The sequence below is a fragment of the Pristiophorus japonicus genome, chromosome 21 (assembly GCF_044704955.1).
Source record: "Pristiophorus japonicus isolate sPriJap1 chromosome 21, sPriJap1.hap1, whole genome shotgun sequence".
Lineage (NCBI taxonomy): Eukaryota > Metazoa > Chordata > Chondrichthyes > Pristiophoridae > Pristiophorus > Pristiophorus japonicus.
In genome coordinates, this window is record NC_091997.1 from 77631269 (window position 1) to 77653574 (window position 22306).

The 22306-nt window shown below is 45.5% G+C and overlaps 1 protein-coding gene across 3 annotated transcripts in view; it reads right to left on the bottom strand.

Annotated features, from left to right (window-relative positions):
- cd276 (CD276 molecule) overlaps positions 1-22306 on the bottom strand; it is a 381432-nt gene that overhangs the window by 34129 nt on the left and 324997 nt on the right. Inside the window, exons 8-9 of one of the 3 annotated variants that reach the window (XR_011588279.1) lie at positions 10496-10590; positions 10091-10208 (exon numbers count right to left, since the gene is read on the bottom strand). The exons of the other annotated variants lie outside the window; for them this stretch is intronic. The gene's annotated coding sequence lies outside the window, so the exon portion shown is untranslated. Of the gene's footprint in view, positions 1-10090; positions 10209-10495; positions 10591-22306 lie in introns of those variants that run through there. 3 annotated transcript variants of the gene reach the window in all.

Sequence of the window (22306 nt, forward strand, 5' to 3'; positions counted from 1 at the left end):
TGTTTCCACTTTGGGGAAGAGCATAACCAGGGACCATCAATATAAGATAGTCACCAAGAAATTCAATAGGGAATTCAGAAGAAACTTCTTTACCCAGAGAGTGGTGAGAATGTGGAACTCGCTGCCACAGGGAGTGGTTGAAGCGAATAGTATCGATGCATTTAAGGGGAGGCTGGACAAGCATATGGGGGAGAAGGGAATAGAGGGATATGCTGATAGATTTAGATGAGGAAAGACGGGAGGAGGTTCGAGTGGAGCATAAATGGACTGGTTGGGCCGAATGGCCTGTTTCTGTGCCGTATATCCAGCGTAATCATATGTAAACCGCATGCCTCCGCCTTCTCCAGCTCCGCTGTGAAGTGAAAACTTGGCCAAATGCCTAGAAAAGTTGCAGCTTGGGCTGAATTCTGCTGAGCAAGCCAAGTTTGAGATAACATATTCCAGGGCAGTGGTTACCTTTATCACTTTTCTCTCTCTCAGTCATCGTTCCTTCTGGTAACATTGCTTTCCCTGAAATAAATGTCAACGGCGGTGTAAAAAACATGCAGGAATGTAGTATTACCTCGTTAAAGGCATTCATAAATGTCTTTCCCGAATCAGAATGTCTGTCCTTATAGCCCTCGTCTTCTATAATCAGCAAATTTTATTTTCTCCCATATAATTACATCCTTCGTGCTCCCTCTCTCTTGCGTATTGTTAATCCTTACATCTGTTCTTCTCCCCTTTCATCCAATTTTGTACAACAAATTCAATCATATTCTAATGAAATTCAATGGAAGCTCAGGGAGGGGGTTGACTTATGAGGATAGGTTGAGTAGGTTGGGCCTCTACTCATTGGAATTCAGAAGATTGAGAGGTGATCTTATCGAAAAGTATACGATGATGAGGGCGCTTGACAAAGTGGATGCAGAGAGGATGTTTCCACTGATGGGGGAGACTAGAACTAGAGAGCATGATCTTAGAATAAGGGGCCGCCCATTTAAAACTGCGATAGGGAGGAATTTCTTCTCTCAGAGGGTTGTAAATCTGTGGAATTCGAAGCTGGGTCATTGAATAAATTTAAGACAGTTTCTTAACCGATAAGGGAATAAGGGGTTATGGGGAGCGGGCGGGGAAGTGGAGCTGAGTCCATGATCAGATCAGCCATGATCGTATTAAATGACGGAGCAGGCTCGAGGGGGGTATGGCCTACTCCTGTTCCTATTTTTTATGTTCTTATGAACAGCACCTCACCTTTCGCTCAGGCACCTTATGGCCTTCTGGACTCAACAACGAGTTTAACAATTTCGGATCATAAATCCTGCCCCCCATTTTCTCAGACAGAAAGAAGATGCTGGTAATGGTTCTGCTGTAGCCACTTACACCTCCTCCGCACCCATCTTTTGTTTCTTAACTTCTCCCATTACCACTCTCCTTCGCTTTGCCCCATCAACCCTTTTGTCTCTCTAATCTCTCCTGCCTTCCATCCTATCACAGACCTTCCCTTTTACTCTTTCCTCCCCTCTCCCCTTTCCCTGCCCCGACACTTGCTTGAAAACAGTTGCATCACTCAATGTTTCCAGTTCTGACGCAGGGTCGTCGACGTGAAACGTTGACTCTGTTTCTCTCGCCGCAGATGCTGCCTGGCCTGCCAAATATTTCCTGCGTTTTTATTTCAGATTTCCAGCATCCGCAGTGTGTTGCTTTTGGAAGCCGTGTATTATCCCCGACCAGATTATGTCTGTGGCACTCCCCAATCGGCTCAGATAGAATGGAATTGAATTCACCTCAAAGCTTCTCAAAATGATAAAGCATATTCTGCAATGGAGCTGAAGGAGGCGCTATGGCCGATCATTTGCTGCCCATTTTGTCCTACCGCCCGAGATGAATTTCTAAGCCCCTCAGTTTTACTGATTGTAGAGCTGACCATCATACATTATTGGCAAACTCTTGTACAACTTTACTTCGGCAAAGAAAGCCCAAATTCAGGTCTTTGAGCAGCCCAAGACTGAAACCATATTACCCCAGGAACATCTCTTCCCCAATACAGGAACGCTTTCTAATGTCAGCTGTGGCTCAGTGAGTAGCACTCTCACCTCGTGAGTCAGAAGCTTGTGGGTTCAAGTCCCTTTCCAGGAACTCAAGCAAATAAATCTGGGCTGACACTCCCAGTGCAGTGCTGAGGGAGTGCTCTCAGGTGGATGTAAGGGATCCTGTGGCACTATTTCGAAAAAGAACAGGGGAGTTATCCCCGGTGTCCTGGACAATATTTATCCCTCAATCAACATAACATTTTCCTGCCAAGGTGTCTCTCGGAGCGCTCCCAGCCCGGCTATTTAGCTCGGGAGTTTCCAACTCTTAACACCCTAAGAGAGGTGTACAACGCTTCCCTTAGCACTGTGCCCCTGACTCAGGGCCTCCCTGCCGAATTCTCAGGTGCAAATTGTTCCTGGGCGCAAACTTTACCGCCCCGCAGATTATCTGGTCCTTAGCGCCTTGTTGTTTGTGGGAGCTTGCTGTGCACAAGTTGGCTGCTGCATTTCCCACATTGCAACAGTGACTACACTTCAAAAGTACTTCATTGGCTGTAAAACGCTTTGAGATGACTGGTGGTTGTGAAAGGCGCTATATAAATCCAATTGGGGCTGGATTTTCGGCTTTGATGATTTCAGGGGCAGTAATAGCAGCGGGGGGGGGATGTAATGTTTGCGCCCAGGAACAATTTGCGCCTCAGAATTCGGCAGGTAGGCCCTGAGTCAGGGGGCAGAGTGCTAAAGGAAGCGTTGTACACCTCTCTTAGGGCGTTAAGAGTTGGAAACTCCCGAGCTAAATAGCCGGGCCGGGAGCGTTCCGAGAGACGCCTAGGGAGAAAAACCCCCCCACAAAAACATTCCCAATACATTGCCCACGCCACCACAAGAAAAATCGCAAAATATATTAAAAGAAAAAAACACTCATACTTACCTTAGGACTGCATTACCGATCGCTCGGCAATTGGTATAGGTTGGACCGCCTGATTTCACGGGCGTCCACTGTGGGCGCGTGCAACGGGGCGTATGGGTCGGTGGGAGTCGCCACTCCGTGCTGCCGCAAAACCGGCCCCAAAAACCCCCGCGGGACCCCCCGCAGGGCACTGGAGGCTGCTCGCCAGCCCACAAGAGCTCACTGCCACCATTGCCACAACTCCGGGGCGAAAAACGGAGCACGGAAGCCTGGAAAATCCGCTCCCGAGTCTTTCTTTCTTTCTAAAGTCCTTCAACAAATGGTGCTCTCACCATTGGGCAGAGGTGCACCGTCTCCATAGTAACACCCAAAATATCGCTCAATGGCAAGCCAGATCAAATCAGCAGCTCCTCACTGGTCCATCAGATAAACAAGTTGCTTTAATGATTTAATAACAGTGCAATTAAAGAAAAACTAAATTGCACTTACATTTGGTGCTGCTGTTCTGATTGCAAATACCAGCTACAGCTTGATGTCATTTTGAATCATGCATTCAATGACAAGAAAATGGCACAGGTTATTGTGTGCAAATGGGCTGCTGCATCCTGCTCCAGACCATCAGCGACTACACTTGAAAAATGATTTATTGGCTGTACAGCTCATTGGGATGTTCTGAGGATTAGAAGGGTGCTATATAAATGCAAGATCTTCCTTTCTGAAGTAGTCTGAATTGAAGGAATTGTGCAATTTTTCAACATGTACACTAAAGTGGAAATGGTGCATTGATCACCTTGGGTTTTCCAACAAATACTACGTGAAAGGAGATCAGCATTAAATTATACTGGCCCATCTCTAATGTTGTAATGTATGTACCGGTGAGTATGCTCACAGCTTTGTAGAGCTGCTGAGCAGAGGAGCGCCAGACGAGTGGCACGTCGCCTTTCCTGGGTGCGCGGCCAATGCCATCGAGTCGCTAAAAACGGCACTGGGCCCTGACTCCGTTAGGTGTATCGAGGAGGCTCAAGGACGTGTGGAGATCCCGTCCGAAATGACCCCCGTCTGGACAGAATTCCTCATCGCCGCCAAGCCCTGAAACCTTCCTCGAGAGCCGGCGCCTCACAACTTGAGCCGCCTCGGGGAAATCCCCTCCGTGCCTTTCAGTGTTGCGCGGAGAGGTTTCCTGTACTGGCTGGTCTTGCACACTCTCCACTTTGCCATCCTCGTCTGCCGTCTGTACACGCCATGGCGCACCATCTTGCCGTCCGGAGGAGGCGGGGGTCCCCGATGGTGTGCTCTCTACGCAGGAGTCCTCCCTCTATTTATTGGGGACTTGGCCTGGAGGGTGTTGCATGGAGCAGTCCCGTGCAATCGGTTTTTAAGCCAGTTTCTGTGATCTGGAGGAGTCCATGTTTCACGTATATGTTGAGTGTGTCAGGTTGCAGCCCCTGTTCCAATATTTGAAGGGGCTGCTCCTCAAATTCTGGTTGCACTTCAGTCCCATACTCCTGATCTTTTGGCACCCTGTGCGGAGGGGAGTGGGCAGGTCGGAGGGCCTCCACGTAGGACTGCTCCTGGCCTGGCCAAGGTGGCCATGAACCGGTCCAGGCAGCAGGTAGTCGAGGGGATTGTTCAGCCTGACTGCCTGCTTGGTTAAGTTCGTGCCAGGGTATCCTTGGAGATGGAGCACACTGTGTCCACCGGTACGCTCATGTCCGTCCGCAAGAGGTGGGCACTGGAGGGATTGGAATGCATCATCATCTCCGGCGACCAAACTTTCATTTGACCGGAGTTTCAAAAAGTTTTATTTGTCAACTTGTTGGTTCTAGTGGCCATTTAATAAGGGGGCACTTGCATTAACGTTACTTTAAAATAGTTGTAGAGCTGTTGAGTTGTGAGTGGCTTAACAAGACTCAATAAAACCCCAGCCAGTTGGCTTCATGGGATCCACGATGAGTCAGGTGGTTGTGAGCCTGGTGGATGAACTGATAATGTGTAGTGTGATTGTTAAACCTTTGCTAATAAACCAACTAGTTCTTAATGGCAATAGGCTAGAACCTCCACTTTTGTGCTTATCGCCAATGAAGTATATTTTGAAGTGCAGTCACTGTTGTAATGTAGGAAACGTGGTGACCAATATGCGCAAAGCAAATTCCCACAAACAGAAACGTGATAATGATCAGATAATCTGTTTTTTTGGTAATGTTGGTTGAGGGATAAATGTTGGCCCCAGACCACCGGGGAGAACTCCACTGCTCAAAATAGTGCATCAGATCTCTTACATCCAGCTGAGATGTTTAACGTCCCAGTCAAAACTTTGTGCACTGCTACAGAGTTGCTGCTCAATCTTGGTTTGACCTATTTAGATGACAATGCCTAATCCAAACTGAATTATATCTAACACTTCACAGCAGCTAGTCAAAATGCACATGTACAAAATGAGAAAGGGAAACTTGAGAGTCCGATGTGGAGATGTCGATAGGTATTTTGGGTCACTTTCTGGGGAGGGCTAAGCAAAAATCTTAATTTGGATTAAAAAATGGAGATGTCCTTTTCGTACAGTCAAGGTGCATAAAGAAAAAGAAATGATGACCAACACGTGATTTCCCATCTTTAAAGACAGTCTGTGTGGGATTCAAGTTTATGAGTGTTTTCATCTAACACGATTTATCTCCAGTTTTGGTCACCTAATCTGAGGAAGGATGTTCTTGCTATTGAGGGAGTGCAGCGAAGGTTCACCAGACTGATTCCCGGGATGGCAGGACTGACATATGAAGAAAGACTGGATCGACTAGGCTTATATTCACTGGAATTTAGAAGAATGAGAGGGGATCTCATAGACGCATATAAAATTCCGACGGGATTGGACAAGTTAGATGCAGGAAGAATGTTCCTGATGTTGGGAAAGTCCAGAACCCGGGTCACAGTCTAAGGATAAGGGGTAAGCTGTAGGTCCGAGATGAGGAGAAACTTTTTCACCCAGAGAATTGTGAACCTGTAGAATTCTCTACCACAAAAAGTTGTTGAGTCCAGTTCATTGGATATATTCAAAAGGGAGTTAGATGTGACCCTTATGGCTAAAGGGATCAGGGGCATGGAGAGAAGGCAGGAGTGGGGTACTGAAGTTGCATGATCAGCCATGGTCATATTGAATGGTGGTGCAAGCTCGAAGGGCCGAATGGCCTACTCCTGCACCTATTTTCTATGTTTCTATGTTTCTCCAGTTACAATGGACCTAAAATTGTGGTCGGAGACTTCCTGCTGTTGAATGCCTCCGATCTGCAAGAAAACTCTGCACCTACCTGGTGCCTCCGTATCTTTGGACTCTTGCGCTCCTGGGCCTCCAGGCCTACACCTGCGTAAAGGCCCACGCGTCCGAGGGGCGCAAACGGTTCGCAAGCGTCCCTGGGATCATGTGGGACAGCCCAACCAAACAAAAAGGGGGGTTCCCATCATGCTTATGGGGATTTCATTTACATATAGAATCCCCATAAGCTTAATAAGAATCACATAAAAAATATATTTTCACACAACCTCAATAAAAATAAATCAATTTTAATTAAATTTAATTGAATATTAAAAACAAAAATGTAATTCTTTGAAAAATAAATGTAAACATTTTTAAAGGGGGCAGAAATATCCTAAACTAATTTTAAAGATTTCTGAATGTTTAAATGATTTTTAAAAATGTATTGTAATATTTATTTTAACACTTACGCTGGTAAAAGAAGGCCCTAAGTGTTTCACAGGCATTCGCAGGGCAGTAGTTGGGCAAATAGCGCAACTCTCCGCCCGCAAATGTCCATTTCCTGCACAGGGGGATGTTCAGCCATGAACTCATTGAATGGCGGTGCAGGCTAGAAGGGCTGAATGGCCTGCTCCTGCACCTATTTTCTATGTTTCTATGTTTCTATGTCTGTTAAGCAGAAAGTTGACAGATCGCAAGTTGTTGGTTTTCATGCGTTTGTGTACGCGGTCATAGAGCCCGTAAAATCCGGCCCAACTGTATATGAAATATGCACAATGGGAAATAGTTGTTACCAGTTTGTTCCACTTATGGGGAGCAGATTTTGCAATTATCCTCTTACATATTTAAAACATTGGTATTTGCTGTTGCCCACTGTATATCTGCTGCTTCACTTTAAAAGTGACAACTTTCCCTTATCAATAGAGAAATCATTAATTGCATGAGTTACATCACATCCTACGGTATAATAATGTTCAGTACAGTGCAAATTCTAATAAATAGTCATTGAGAAACAATGTAAACCCATGCATCTACATCATTCTTATTCAAAGAGTCTTCGATAGATTCTGACTTTGTCTGCACAGAATTTCCTTCATCAACAGAGAAGGGATATAAAACAGCCTTTTGGTGACATTTAATTTTATGTATAATACACACTTTATTATAGGAACATGTACACTCATAAGTTACAACATATTAAAACTCTTGACTATAGCGTGCCGTTCCTGTACATATTCACTTTGCTTCCTATACTCTCTGGAGTTTAGAAGAATGAGAGGTGATCCCATTGAAACCAATGAGATTCTGAGGGGGATTGGCAGGGTGGATGCTAAGAGGTTGTTTCCCCTTGATGTACAGTCGAGAACTAGGGGGCATGGTTTCAGGATAAGGGGTTGGCCATTTATGACTGAATTAAGGAGGAATTTCTTCACTCAGAGGGTTGTGAATCTTTGAGATTCTCTATTCCCAAGGGATGTGAATGCTGAGCTGTTGAGTGTATTCAAGGCTGGGATTGATAGATTTTTGGTCTTGAGTGGAAGCAAGGGATTGGGCAGGAAAGTGGAATTGAGGTGGAAGATCAAATCAGCCATGGTCTTATTGAATGGTGGAGCAGGCTCGGGAGGCCGAATGGCCTACTCCTGCTCCTATTTGTTATGTTCTTCCTATTGTCTCATTTTTTCAGTCTCACTTTTATCATGGTCAGTTTTGCCATCACACTTTTGCAGTCAATATTTAGCCATCACATTTAGTTGATTGGCTCATAGGAAAACAGCAGGAAATCAGGACTGTATAAGGTAGGAAACTTGTGAATTGAGTGAGGAAGGAGGCTACAAAACTACCAATGAGAAACAACTTAGGACTTCCGAAAACCAGCATTCCTGAATGAGTCACGGGAACCTTCCAACAAAAAAAATGAAGGAAAAATGTGAACCAATTGAATCACTTTTTGAGAAGAAATTGTTATCTGCCAATTTTTTTCAGTAACTGAAATTTCTAATTCCCCAAATAAATGCAAACAAAAATGTTAAAATTCAAGCAATCACATATTTCATAATTACAGAGTTTACAGCACAGAAACAGGCCACATGCTGGTGTTTATACTTCACCCAAGCCTCCTCCCACCTTACCTCATCTCATTCCATCATATACCCTTCTATTCCTTGCTCCCTCATGTGCTTATCTAGCTTGCCCTTAAATGCATCAATGCTACTTACCTCAACTATTCCATTTGGTAGCAAGTTCCACATTCTAACCACTCGGAGTGAAGAAGTTTCTCCCGAATTCCTCAATATATATAAGAATATATAATAATGGGGCTAGAACCTCCACTTTTTTTGCATGTTTAACACCCATGTTACCGCTGAAATACCGAGATATCGCCCATTCTGGCACAAAATGGAAACTGACGGGCTTTTTAGGAGACTATCGCCAAGCGTTATTTTCCCAATGGGCTTAACGGCAAGAAAAAATATCACCGTCCGCCCACTTTTTTAGGGCGGAATCAGCAGAATGGGCAAATTCAACGCCCATAATATCGCCCAGTGTTACTTTCTGCACTGAACTAACGTCGAGATTCAATATTAGCGCCCGCCAACTGTTTTTTGTCGCAAAGAGCATATTTACCCAAACTAGCGGCCATGGAGATCGCCCATCTTCAATTTCCCCACCTTGCACACATATCGCCCACAATATCGCTCGCTCAAAAAACCGCCCACAAAAAATGGAACTAACTGAAACAAACAGCAGTGGTGTGGCTGGCATTTGTTAAATCCCACTCTTACGTGAGGAGCTAATATCGGAAAGATTTGACTCAAAGAGCGCTGATGTGAGTGACAACGCTGACACACTGCTGTGTGTGTGCAGCTCAGACATCAATGGTGCCCATTACCTTGGTGCCAGTTAAAGTTTATGTTGATTGATGTTAAGTTGTATTTAACACTTTCATGGTAAGGAATCACCAGTGTGTAATGGTCCACCTATCTGAGACAATGCGCAACAAGGTTATGTTCAATAACAAAAGTTTAATACCAACACTGGTCTGACATCCTAAGTATCACAGCCAATAACACCCAACCCCCCACCCACATCCCACTTTTTCCACCATTGACATCAATCACATGTTCAACATGTCCAGCAACACAGAATACAAAGGGAAAGCAGGAGCGTGGTCCCCAGCCCCCACACATTGCAACAAATTGTATATAACCAGATGGAGATGTAACACAGCTATCATCTGTGCACATGCACCTCACTTTTCTTCTCCTCTCTCCTTCTTTTCCCCATCTCTACCCCTTCCCCTCCTCGCTCCATGGCGCCTGGCCGAGGAGCTCCTAAGGCGGTGCCTCAGTGAGGGGTATGAAGGCAGATGCCTTCGTTGGACGGGTACCGGAGCGGGGGGTGCCGAGGGGGCAACATTCTCTGATGCAGAAGCAGGATCTTGGTTCTTGCTCTCATCTATCATTCGCAGTGGTGGTGTGGAACCTAGGGGTGGAGTGCCGCGCTCTGGGACTACTGGGAGGGCTGTGGCAGCAGCATTCCTGGCTTTCGCATTCAGAAACTCCGCCATGCGCGGAATATACTCGGTCATGGAGGCCAGCTGTCGGGATATTCCCCCCCAAAGCTTCGATGAGCTGGTCGCCAATGTCTACAGTCTTGCTGGACAACTGTACCTTCTCTCCGCTGTCATGTCGTGCTCGTGGAACAGACCTGCCACGTCCACGAGACCTCCGCGGGGTCGGCGCAGTCCTGGGAACAAATGGGGTGCCCTGTGGAGAGGTGCTTGGGGCCGGCACGTCCAGAGTGGAAGCGGGAATAACTGGAGGACCAATAGATGGCCTTGGGGTGTAACGGGTTCTGGAGCGTGATGATACAGGTTCTTCGAAGTCCGCGCTCTCATCCGTCGAGAACACACCCACCGGATTGACGGGCAACAATCAGAGCTCTTCAGCACCAGATGTAGAAGGATCGTCCACCAACTCCTGCCCCGTGCCCCCACCTTCTGGCCTCTGTGGTCTTGCCTGGGGCCGTGCTGCTGGCTGAGCTGCAAAACACAAATGAGGTTGTTAGAGGAGAAGGGGGTGCGAGGGTGACAAGGTGAGTCCAGCACTACACACAGCATATGCACGACAAAAGCACCACCGCACTCAAAATCATCGCAGCCATCATATTTCATGACTATCAACACATTGTGCATTGCAATGATGTTCATTAAGCCAGCATTATTTCTATGACACTTTTAGAAATCATTTATCAGATATGATTGGTCGGATATGAGTTGGTGTGGCATCTATTGACTTTACATCGCTCAATGGTGTAAGCTTTACTCACGTGGCATCACTTCAGGGTCTGCAGATGCATCCGTGGCTGTCCGGGTGTGCTTCCCCACAAGTGCTAGCACTCGCTCCTCCATCTCTGTGATGTCACTGGGGACAGGACGACATGGCATGAGATCATTGCATGATATCATTGCTAGGTAACGTCACAGAGACTGATATAACACATAACCGACAGATGTAGTCATGATTATTATGATTATTATCATTCTTTACCTGAAGACGTACACTGTGACCGCAGGCTTTGAGTAAAACATTCCAGGTAAAAGTGAAAGACCTCACATCTGCTGATAGTCACACATGACTGTTACAAATCAAATTATATAAATATAGAAGTACATATAAATCAATGTAATACTTACTCTTGCGGATCCCACAAGGTCGTTCCATCGTTTGCGGCATTGGTTGCCCTCACGCACCTCTTTGGTCGCCGACGAGACCACCTCTGCTATGCTCTCTGTATATCCTCTGGTAGGCCTTTGGGGTGGGCTCCACACACCCTCCCTGTGTTAAATCACCCCAGCGTAACTCGACCTCCTGCAGGAGGGAGGCATTTGCCTCGTCCGAGAACCTCCTGGCTCTTTTGTGTCCTCCAATGTGCTCCTCTCCCATCTCACTGCTCTCTCCAGCGTCAGTCTCCACAGCGTGCTGTGATGCCTCCTCCTCTTTCTCCATTATAGGCCAAGTTCAGGCAAATAAGTAGCTGGTAACAGCTACTTTTTGTTTGCCTACTTGCTGTGAAGCTCTAAAGTCTCCCTCCTTCCTCCCAAAGTAGCCACAACACACCCAGCCACGCCTTCAGTCCCTCTGAGCTCCCTCTCTCTCTGTCTCCTCTTCTGCGCATGTCATGGTGACCCTTGACCTCCAGAATCGTGGGAATCGAGCGTTGCCATGCCGTTGCTAAGGACGGCCACATTTTACGGCAGAAGGTCAAAAAAATTTAACGCTACCGCCCATTTGATATCGCTCGCGGTAACGGCCATTTCCAAAAATGTAAACTAGGTGTTTTGAGAATGGGCGAGAAGCCAGCGATCTGAAAACCCTTTTCTAACTGCCCACGCCGGAAATAATGCCCATTTTTGGGCGATAAGCTCAAAAGTGGAGGTACTAATCCAGGTATGGTAATGGCAGTGGTTTGGCACCATGGTAATTTGCAAATTGAAATCAATCAATCCAAACATCCGCAGGCTGTGCTGGAAATAAATAACCAAGAAATCTGCCAGATTGTCATGAATATCCAGCAGCTTCACTAACATTTTGTGTGTGACTCTAATCCCACACTACATGGTTGACTCTTCACGCCCTCTGAAGTGGCCGAACAAACAAATTAGTTGCAAAAAGTAACAGATGCAGAAGGTCCACCACTCAGCACCACGAGGGATGTCAATAAATGGTCTTGTCAGCGTTATCCACATTCGAAGAACAAGCAATTAAAATTCAGATTATGCCAGAAAGAAAATACATTGCGAGTTACATGCTATAACATTCCTGTTATAAGATAGTTTGTCATCCAAATATAGCTGGATACATAGATTTTTAGGTGGATAGATAGGCGGATAGATAGATAGGCGGATAGATAGAGAGAGAGATAGATAGATAGATAGATATTTTAAAGGTGTTTAAAATGATGAATGATTTAGAGAGTAAATAAAGAGAAACTGTTCCCAATGGCTGAACAATCGATAACAAGAGGACACAGATTTAAGATGATTGGCAAAAGAACCACAGGCAACACTGAGGAAAAATTGATTTTATGTCACAAGTGGTTCTGATTTGGAATGCACTGCCCGATAGGGTGATGGATACAGATTCAATAGTCGCCTTCAAATAGAATTGGATAAAATTGCAGTGCTATGGGGAAAGAGCGGGGGAGTGGGACTAACTGGATTGGTCTTCGAAACAGCTGGCACTGACCTGATGGGTCGAATGGCGCCCTTCTGTGCTGCATTATTCTATGGTTCTGTGATTCTATACCTGTGAAATATACATTGTTGTTCTCCACTGTACATCCTCTCTTTCACTATAATGGTGATAAATGACTTGTCCCTTACGACTAGAATTATATATCCCAGACTCTGAGCCCCGCATGGCCCTCATCCCCTACCCACATCATGCATCCTCATCCTATCTTCAACAGTGTATCATGAAGTTAACAATTGAAATACAGATTGAACCTCCCTTATCCGGAACCCTCGGGACCTGGTCTGTGCCGGATAAGGGATTTTTCCAGACGTGGGGAGGTCACGTTACATTGAATGGTACAGGTACTGAGCAAGGGGATATTGGGGCTGGCTGGCTCGGGGCTGTGAGTGCGACAGAGAGATCATGGCGGGGGCCGTGGATCGTGGGGTCAGGCCAGTGATTGCGGGAGTCGGCAGCGAGGAAGGATTTCAGTTTGTTCATGTCGGAGTTCTGCGCATGCGCCACCCGGTGGCCGGGAATGGGTCCGGACGAGGGGTGGTTCCGGATAAGGGAGTTCCAAGTAAGGGAGGTTCAACCTGTACTTCTGTTTAAAATGCCTCCAATGCAGTGAAGTGAGATTCTAATTCAGATCCACCTCAGTTTACTGACCTTACATCCTTTCCCGTACAAGCCTGGCGATTAGCAGAATATAAACCTGGTTTTCTTCATTCACAATCCCCTAGCCTGAACAGAAGCTGACTTGTGGCAGAGAATTAAAGCAATTCTATCAGAAGTCTGAAAGACGCATAGCTCATGAGTACGTCCGGGACAGTTGAGAAATGAAGTACTATCACACTGGTTGAAGAATGCCTGGAAGTTGCCATTACTACTGATTTATTCTGCTGGTTCTGTGGGCACAGACTTCCTGATAGAATCTCAATTGCTTTTGCAAGTCAACTCTATAATGGGAAGTACTGATACTGACCATTAAGTAGCAAGAATACTGGATTGGAATTTTGGATCGATGCATCTGGGATCTTGACGAGCATGCAATTCAGTAGAACTTCATTATTACAAATCTGTTATCACATGCCTATCATTACAAATGTTACTAGGAGCCTAGATCCTCGTTAATCAGTAGCAGATGAAAAACTACACATGTTGCTCCAATGCCATGAGTTCATAACAAATACTGACACTATAGCAGCACAATTATTTGGGATCGCATTATAGTCTTACTGCCCTTGAGATGTCCAAAGCTAGCATGACTGATGTGAGGGAGGGCAATGAGTCCTTAAGGACTAGTAACGCTTCTAATCACTCCCCGTTCCTCCATGCAAAAATAATGCCGTTGCTACCTTTATGAATCTCCTTTGCACAGCTGTATATTGCCCTGTTGTATTCATGTTCTGGACAGAGACATCTTTTGAATTCCTTGCAATGGGCCAACATTGTCCGCATGCCCGATACAAGGCTCCCGAAACAAGCGCTCTACTCCGAGCTCCGTCATGGCAGGCGAGCCCCAGGAGGGCAGAGAAAATGCTTCAAGGACACCTTCAAAGCCTTCTTGAAAAAAATGTAACATTCCCACCGACTCTTGGGAATCCCTGCCCCAAGACATCCCTGGCTCAAAGTGGAGGAGAAGCATCCGAGAAGGCGCAGAACACTTCGAGTCCCTTCGCCGGGAGCACGCGGAAGCGAAGCGCAAACAGCGGAAGGAGCGTACGACAACCCAAGCCCCCCCCCCCCCCACCCACCCGTCCCTCCAATCACCATCTAACCCCACCTGCGACAGAGACTGTAGATCCCGCATTGGTCTCATCAGTCACCTTAGAACTCATTGTTCGTGTGGAAGCAAGTCATCCTCGACTCCGGGGGATTGCGTAAGAAGAAGTTGTTTCCCTTGCCTTGGTAGCCCTCCCTAAATACATTACCTGATCGCTGAAGATGACCTTGATCTGGATGGTGTATTGCGAATTGACCAGCCACATTAATGCCGTGGCTACTGGAGCAGCTCAGAGTCTAGGGATGGTGCAGCAAGTGTCTCACATCCCTACTCCCCCAAAGACTCTCCACCACCTTCAAGGCACAAGTCAGGACCATGATGGAAAAGTTTCCACTTGTCTGGATGGGTGCAGCTAGAACTACATTCGAGAAATTCGACACCATGCAGGACAAAGCAGCCCGCTTGATTGGCACCCCATCCACCAGCTTAAACATGCACTCCTTCACCACCGGCACACCGTGGCTGTAGCAAGTCCTAGCTACAGCAACTCGCTGAGGCATCAAAGGCACCTTGCAAACCTGCGTCAACCACCACCTAGAAGGACAAGGGCAGCAGGCACACGGGAACTCCACCACCGCCAAGTCACGCACTTGGAAATATATCGGCCGTTCCTTCACCATTACTGGATCAAAAACTTGGAACTCGCTCCCGAACAGCACTGTGGGAACACCTTCACCACATGGACTGCAGCGGTTCAAGGCGGCGGCTCACCACCACCTTTGCAAGGGCAACTAGGGATGGGCAATAAATGCCAGCCTTGCCAATGACACCCACATCGAGAAAATTAATTGTTAAAAAGGTGAAGAATGTGCACCTAAAGTTCTGATATTGACTGCCGGCAAGGAGCTTGGTGCAAATCTACCATTTTGTAAAATTATTCTTATTATGAAAATTTCACACAGCTACCATTATACCTTACTTAGATCCTAGTGACATCACCACAGTGTCAAGGATCTGATAGTGCTTGAAAAATTCCAAGCTTTTAAAATATAATTAGTTCCTGGAATGTGGGCGTCGCTGGCAAGGCCGGCATTTATTGCCCATCCCTAATTGTCCCTTGAGAAGGTGGTGGTGAGCCGCCTTCTTGAACCGCTGCAGTCCGTGTGGTGAAGGTGCTCCCACAGTGCTGTTAGGGAGGGAGTTCCTGGATTGTGACCCAGTGACGATGAAGGAACGGCCGCTATATTTCCAAGTCAGGATGGTGTGTGACTTGGAGGGGAACTTGAAGGTGATGTCGTTCATGCATAGTTTTGGCACAAGCCCCTAGATGTTGGCAAGAAGGACTTTGCAGGGTTGACTGGGCTAGGTGTGCCATTGTCGTGTCTGAAGCCAGTGCCGAGGTCGATATGCCGGGTGGCCCGTCTGGTTTTATTCTTATTATTGTTTGCCGTAGCGGGTTTGTTACAACCGAGTGTCTCGCTCGGCCATTTCAGAGGGCAGTTAAGAGTCAACCACATTGCTGTGGGTCTGGAGTCACATATAGGCCAGACCAGGTAAATACAGCAGATTTCCTTCCCTAAAGGACATTAGTGAATTAATGAAAGGACTTTGTTCTCATGGTACCATCAAAGCTCCTCAACTGAATTATAGACTTCCAACTCAATCCCAGTTACCTATCATTTTAGACACAGCATCAACAAACTGGAAAAGAGCCCAACTAAACTGCTGGTATGTCAGAATTTTTATTTCTCTACCTCTCCATCAACCAGACTCACTGCTCAATCAAACAATCAGCAATTTAGTTTCTGTTAATCAAGGCAGGCCCATTAACATAAACCGTGTGCATTCCCCTGAACCGACTGATTCCAAGTACAGAAGTTAAGTTGCTTTCATCAAAGGAAACATACAGTGCTGGTGGCAAAATCTCATTTTGCAAACTCATAATGGAAGAACACTGAATTATTGTACCTTCAATCGGGACATCGAGCAGATTAAAACATGAGGAACTGCCAAGATCTTCAATCTGCTTCAGGTCTTTACATCCTGCAATGTAAAGGCTTATTTTCCTGGCCGTGCCAGGAATTCTGGCTTTTACTGTGCACTGGTCCCAGACAACTGAATCAATCATTTTATTTAACCCATTAGTCAGCAGACAACGCAAGTCTTTCGGCACAAGTTTCTCATTCACTAGCAGGGCCGGATTCAGGGCCTGATGGGCTGGGGGCAAAGTGATCCAAATGGGCCTGTAGTTATGCTTGTTCATGTTCATTACATTACATATATGATTCTGATTCTGAAAACATAGGCCGGTGTGTATTCAACAATGAAAGCATATATTCTGCATCAAGCAGGTACATATTCTGGTTCTGGTAACATTGCAATACCTGTACTAGACTCCTATACATATATACAAATTTCTCTCAATAACATGTGAAATAAGACAAGCTAATACATATTCTATTCTGTATACAAGTGCATTAGTGTACATAGGTACTTCTGTATATCGGTACATTAGTGTATATAGGTGCATTAGTGTATATAGGTGCATTACTGTACATAGGTACTTCTGTATACAGGTACATTAATCTATATAGGTACTTCTGTATACAGGTACATTAGTGTATATAGGTGCATTAGTGTAATCCACGCACAGGCATCTTCCACCTTCAATTGGAGTTCAGGACTAGAATATCAGGTCCCTCATTGAAACATCTGTGAACTCTTGTGGAAGCAAGTCATCCTCGTTCGAGGGACCGCCTATGATGATGATGTATATAGGTACTTTACTGTATATTGGTACATTAGTGTATATAGGTATATTAGTGTATATAGGTACTTCTGTATATAGGTATAAATAAGTGAATCTATTTTCCTCTGTCTTTTTCCTCTCTTATTCAGCCAATTTGGGAGGCCTTATATTTTTATCCTACATTTATTTGGTGGGCCTGGGGCATCATGAAAAGGGAGGGTGAACAGCCAGTTGTCGTGGTGCATATAGGTACCAACGATATAGGTAAAAAACAGGATGAGGTCCTACGAAATGAATTTAGGGAGCTAGAAGCTAAATTAAAAAGTAGGACCTCAAAAGTAGTAATCTCAGGATTGCTACCAGTGCCACGTGCTGGTCAGAGTAGGAATCGCAGGTTAGCTCAGCTGAATACATGGCTTGAGGAGTGGTGCAGAAGGGAGGGATTCAAATTCCTGGGACATTGGAACCGGTTCTGGGGGAGGTGGGACCAGTACAAACCGGACAGTCTGCACCTGGGCAGGACAGGAACCAATGTCCTTGGGGGAGTGTTTGCTAGTGCTTTTGGGGAGGAGTTTAACTAATATGGCAGGGGGATGGGAACCTATGCAGGGAGGCAGAGGGAAGTAGAATGAGGGCAGAAGCAAAAGATAGAAAGAAGAAAAGTAAAATTGGAGGGCAGAGAAACCTAAGGGAAGCAAAAAGGGTCACATTACAGCAAAATTCTAAAGGGGCAAAGTGTGTTAGAAAGACAAGCCTGAAAGCACTGTGCCTCAATGCGAGGAGTATTCGGAATAAGGTAGACGAATTAACTGCGCAGATAGCAGTTAACGGTTATGATGTAATTGGCATCACGGAGACATAGCTCCAGGGTGACCAAGGCTGGGAACTCAACATCCAGGGGTATTCAACATTTAGGAAGGATAGACAGAAAGGAAAAGGAGGCGGGGTGGCATTGCTGGTTAAAGAGGAAATTAATGCAATAGTAAGAAAGGATATTAGCTTGGATGATGTGGAATCGGTATGGGTGGAGCTACGGAATACCAAAGGGCAGAAAACGCTAGTGGAAGTTGTGTACAGACCACCAAACAGTAGTAGTGAGGTTGGGACAGCATCAAGCAAGAAATTAGGGATGTATGCAATAAAGGTACAGCAGTTATCATGGGTGACTTTAATCTACATATTGATTGGGCTAACCAAACTGGTAGCAGTTCAGTGGAGGAGGATTTCCTGGAGTGTATTAGGGATGGTTTTCTACAACAATATGTTGAGGAACCAATTAGGGAGCTGGCCATCCTAGACTGGGTGATGTGTAATGAGAAAGGACTAATTAGCAATCTTATTGTGCAAGGCCCCTTGGGGAAGAGTGAACATAACATGGTAGAATTCATTATTAAGATGGAGAGTGACACAGTTAGTTCAGAAACTAGGGTCCTGAGCATAAGGAAAGGTAACTTCAATGGTTTGAGGCATGAATTGGCTAGGATAGACTGGCAAATGATAGTTAAATGGTTGATGGTAGTTAGGCAATGGCTCGAGGTGCGTGGAGAGGCCTATAAAGGCCCAGCAGCTGCGAGAGGCGGTGGCAGATCGGAGGCGGGAGCTCGAGGTGCGTGGAGAGGCCTATAAAGGCCCAGCTTGTGTAGCTCCAGCCGGGAGAAAAAGCAAAAAAGTAGAAAGAAATCAAAGGGTGACGTCACAGCCAAAGGGGTGATTGGCTGGTGATTGGTGAGTAGCTTTTCTTTTACTTTTTTATATTAGTAAATAACCTGTTAATATTGTTGTTGCCAAATTAAGTGTATCTAAGGGTTAAGTCATGGCAGGAGAGCTCGGTCATGTGATATGCTCCTCCTGTACCATGTGGGAACTCAGGGACACTTCCGGTGTCCCTGACGACTACGTGTGCGGGAAGTGTATCCGCCCCCAGTTCCTGACAGACTGCGTTGCGGATTTGGAGCTGAGGGTGGATTCACTCTGGAGCATCCACGATGCTGAGAATGGCGTGAGTAGCACGTGTAGCGAGTTGGTCTTATCGCAGGTGAAGGGTCCACAGCCAGATAGGGAATGGAAGACCAGAGGAAGAGCAGTGCAAGGAAGGTAGTGCAGGGGTCCCCTGTGGTCATCCCCCTGCAAAACAGATACACTGCTTTGAGTACTGTTGAGGGGGATGACTCATCAGGGGAGGGCAGCAGCAGCCAAGTTCATGGCACCGTGGCAGGCTCTGTTGCAATAAAAAGGGGCTGCAGGAGGGGTCAAAACTAAAAATCATGGTTTAAAAACTATTATTATAACACTCTACCTAAACGCATGCAGCATTTGAAATAAAGTAAATGAGTTGATGGCACAAATCATTACAAATGGGTATGATTTGGTGGCCATTACAGAAACGTGGTTGCAGGGTGGCCAAGACTGGGAATTAAACATACAGGGGTATCTGACAATTCAGAAGGATAGGCAAGAAGGGAAAGGAGGTGTGGTAGCTCTGTTAATAAAGGATGACATCAGGGCAGTTGTGAGAGATGATATTGGCTCAGTTAACAAAATGTTGAATCATTGTGGGTGGAAATTAGTGAGAGTAAGGGGAAAAAGTCACGGGAGGGCAAGAAAAAGAGTGGGAGAGCGACAGTGATAGGGGATTCAATTGTAAGGGGAATAGATAGGTTTTTCTGCAGCCGCAACCGAGACTCCAGGATGGTATGTTGCCTCCCTGGTGCAAGGGTCAAGGATGTCTCGGAGCGGGTGCAGGATATTCTAAAAAGGGAGGGAGAACAGCCAGTTGTCGTGGTGCACATTGGTAACAACGACATAGGTAAAAAAAAGGGATGAGGTCCTACGAGACTAATTTAAGGAGCTAGGAGCTAAATTAAAAAGTAGGACCTCAAAAGTAGTAATCTCGGGATTGCTACCAGTGCCATGTGCTAGTCAGAGTAGGAATCGCAGGATAGCGCAGATGAATACATGGCTTGAGCAGTGGTGCAGCAGGGAGGGATTCAAATTCCTGGGGCATTGGAACCGGTTCTGGGGGAGGTGGGACCAGTACAAACCGGACGGTCTGCACCTGGGCAGGACCGGAACCAATGTCCGAGGGGGAGTGTTTGCTAGTGCTGTTGGGGAGGAGTTTAAGTTTAACTAATATGGCAGGGGGATGGGAACCAATGCAGGGAGACAGAGGGAAACAAAATGGAGACAGAAGCAAAAGACAGAAAGGAGATGAGTAAAAGTGGAGGGCAGAGAAACCCAAGGCAAAAAACAAAAAGGGCCAATGTACAGCAAAATTCTAAAGGGTCAAAGTGTAATAAAAAGGCAAGCCTGAAAGCTTGGTGCCTCAATGCGAGGAGTATTCGGAACTCAGGAGAGGGCTCTGAGCGATTAAGAGTGGGTGAGAGCGCAAATGAACAGGACCCCAAGAAAGAATGCAAAAGGCAGGAGGCAACAGAGCAGAGTAGCACTGGGGCAAGTGTAAACCACAAGGTGATAGGAAGGGACAATATCTATGAATATAAAGGGGCTGCAGGAGGGGTCAAAACTAAAAATCATGGTTTAAAAACTTGTATTAAAATACTCTACCTAAACGCACGCAGCATTGGAAATAAAGTAAATGAGTTGATGGCACAAATCATTACAAATGGGTATGATTTGGTGGCCATTACAGAAACGTGGTTGCAGAGTGGCCAAGACTGGGAATTAAACATACAGGGGTATCTGACAATTCGGAAGGATAGACAAGAAGGGAAAGGAGGTGGGATAGTTCTGTTAATAAAGGATGATATCAAGGCAGTTGTGAGAGATGATATTGGCTCTAATGAACAAAATATTGAATCATTTGTGGGTGGAGATTAGAGATAGTAAGAGGAAAAAGTCACTGGTGGGCGTAGTTTATAGGCCCTCAAATAATAACTTCACGGTGGGGTGGACAAGAATCAAGGGAATAATAGAGGCATGTGAAAAAGGAACAGCAGTAATCATGGGGGATTTTAACCTACATATCGATTGGTCAAATCAAATCGCATGGGGTAGCCTGAAGGAGGAATTCATAGAATGCATACGGGATTGTTTCTTAGAACAGTATGTTACAGAACCTACAAGGGAGCAAGCTATCTGAGATCTGGTCCTGTGTAATGAGACAGGAATAATAAACGATCTCCGAGTAAAAGATCCTCTCGGAATGAGTGATCACAGTATGGTTGAATTTGTAATACAGATTGAGGCTGAGGAAGTCGTGTCTCAAACGAGCGTACTATGCTTAAACAAAGGGGACTACAGTGGGATGAGGGCAGAGTTGGCTAAAGTAGACTGGAAACACAGACTAAACGGTGGCACAATTGAGGAACAGTGGAGAACGTTTAAGGAGCTCTTTCATAGTGCTCAACAAAAATATATTCCAGTGAAAAAGAAAGACGGTAAGAGAAGGGATAACCAGCCGTGGATAACCAAGGAAATAAAGGAGAATCAAATTAAAAACCAATGCGTATAAGGTGGCCAAGGTTAGCGGGAAATTAGAAGATTGGGAAAATTTTAAACGACAGCAAAGTATGACTAAGAAAGCAATAAAGAAATGAAAGATAGATTACGAAAGTAAACTTACGCAAAACATAAAAACAGATAGTAAAAGCTTTTACCGATATATAAAATGGAAGAGAGTGACTAAAGTAAACGTTGGTCCCTTAGAAGATGAGAAGGGGGATTTAATAATAGGAAATGTGGAAATGGCTGAGACCTTAAACAATTATTTTGCTTCGGTTTTCACAGTGGAAGACACAAAAACCATGCCAAAAATTGCTGGTCACGGGAATGTGGGAAGGGAGGACCTTGAGATAATCACTATCACTAGGGAGGTAGTGCTGGACAGACTAATGGGATTGAAGGTAGACAAGTCCCCTGGTCCTGATGAAATACATCCCAGAGTATTAAAAGAGATGGCGAAAGTTATAGCAGATGCATTCGTTATAATCTACCAAAATTCTCTGGACTCTGGGGAGGTACCAGCGGATTGGAAAGCAGCTAATGTAATGCTTCTGTTTAAAAAAGGGGGCAGACAAAAGGCAGGTAACTATAGGCCAGTTAGTTTAACATCTGTAGTGGGGAAAATGCTTGAAACTATCATTAAGGAAGAAATAGCGGGACATCTAGATAGGAATAGTGCAATCAAGCAGACGCAACATGGATTCATGAAGGGGAAATCATGTTTAACTAATTTACTGGAATTCTTTGAGGATATAACGAGCATGGTGGATAGAGGTGTACCGATGGATGTGGTGTATTTAGATTTCCAAAAGGCATTCGATAAGGTGCCACACAAAAGGTTACTGCAGAAAATAAAGGTACGTGGAGTCAGAGGAAATGTATTAGCATGCATCAAGAATTGACTGGCTAACAGAAAGCAGAGTGTCGGGATAAATGGGTCCTTTTCAGGTTGGAAATCGGTGGTTAGT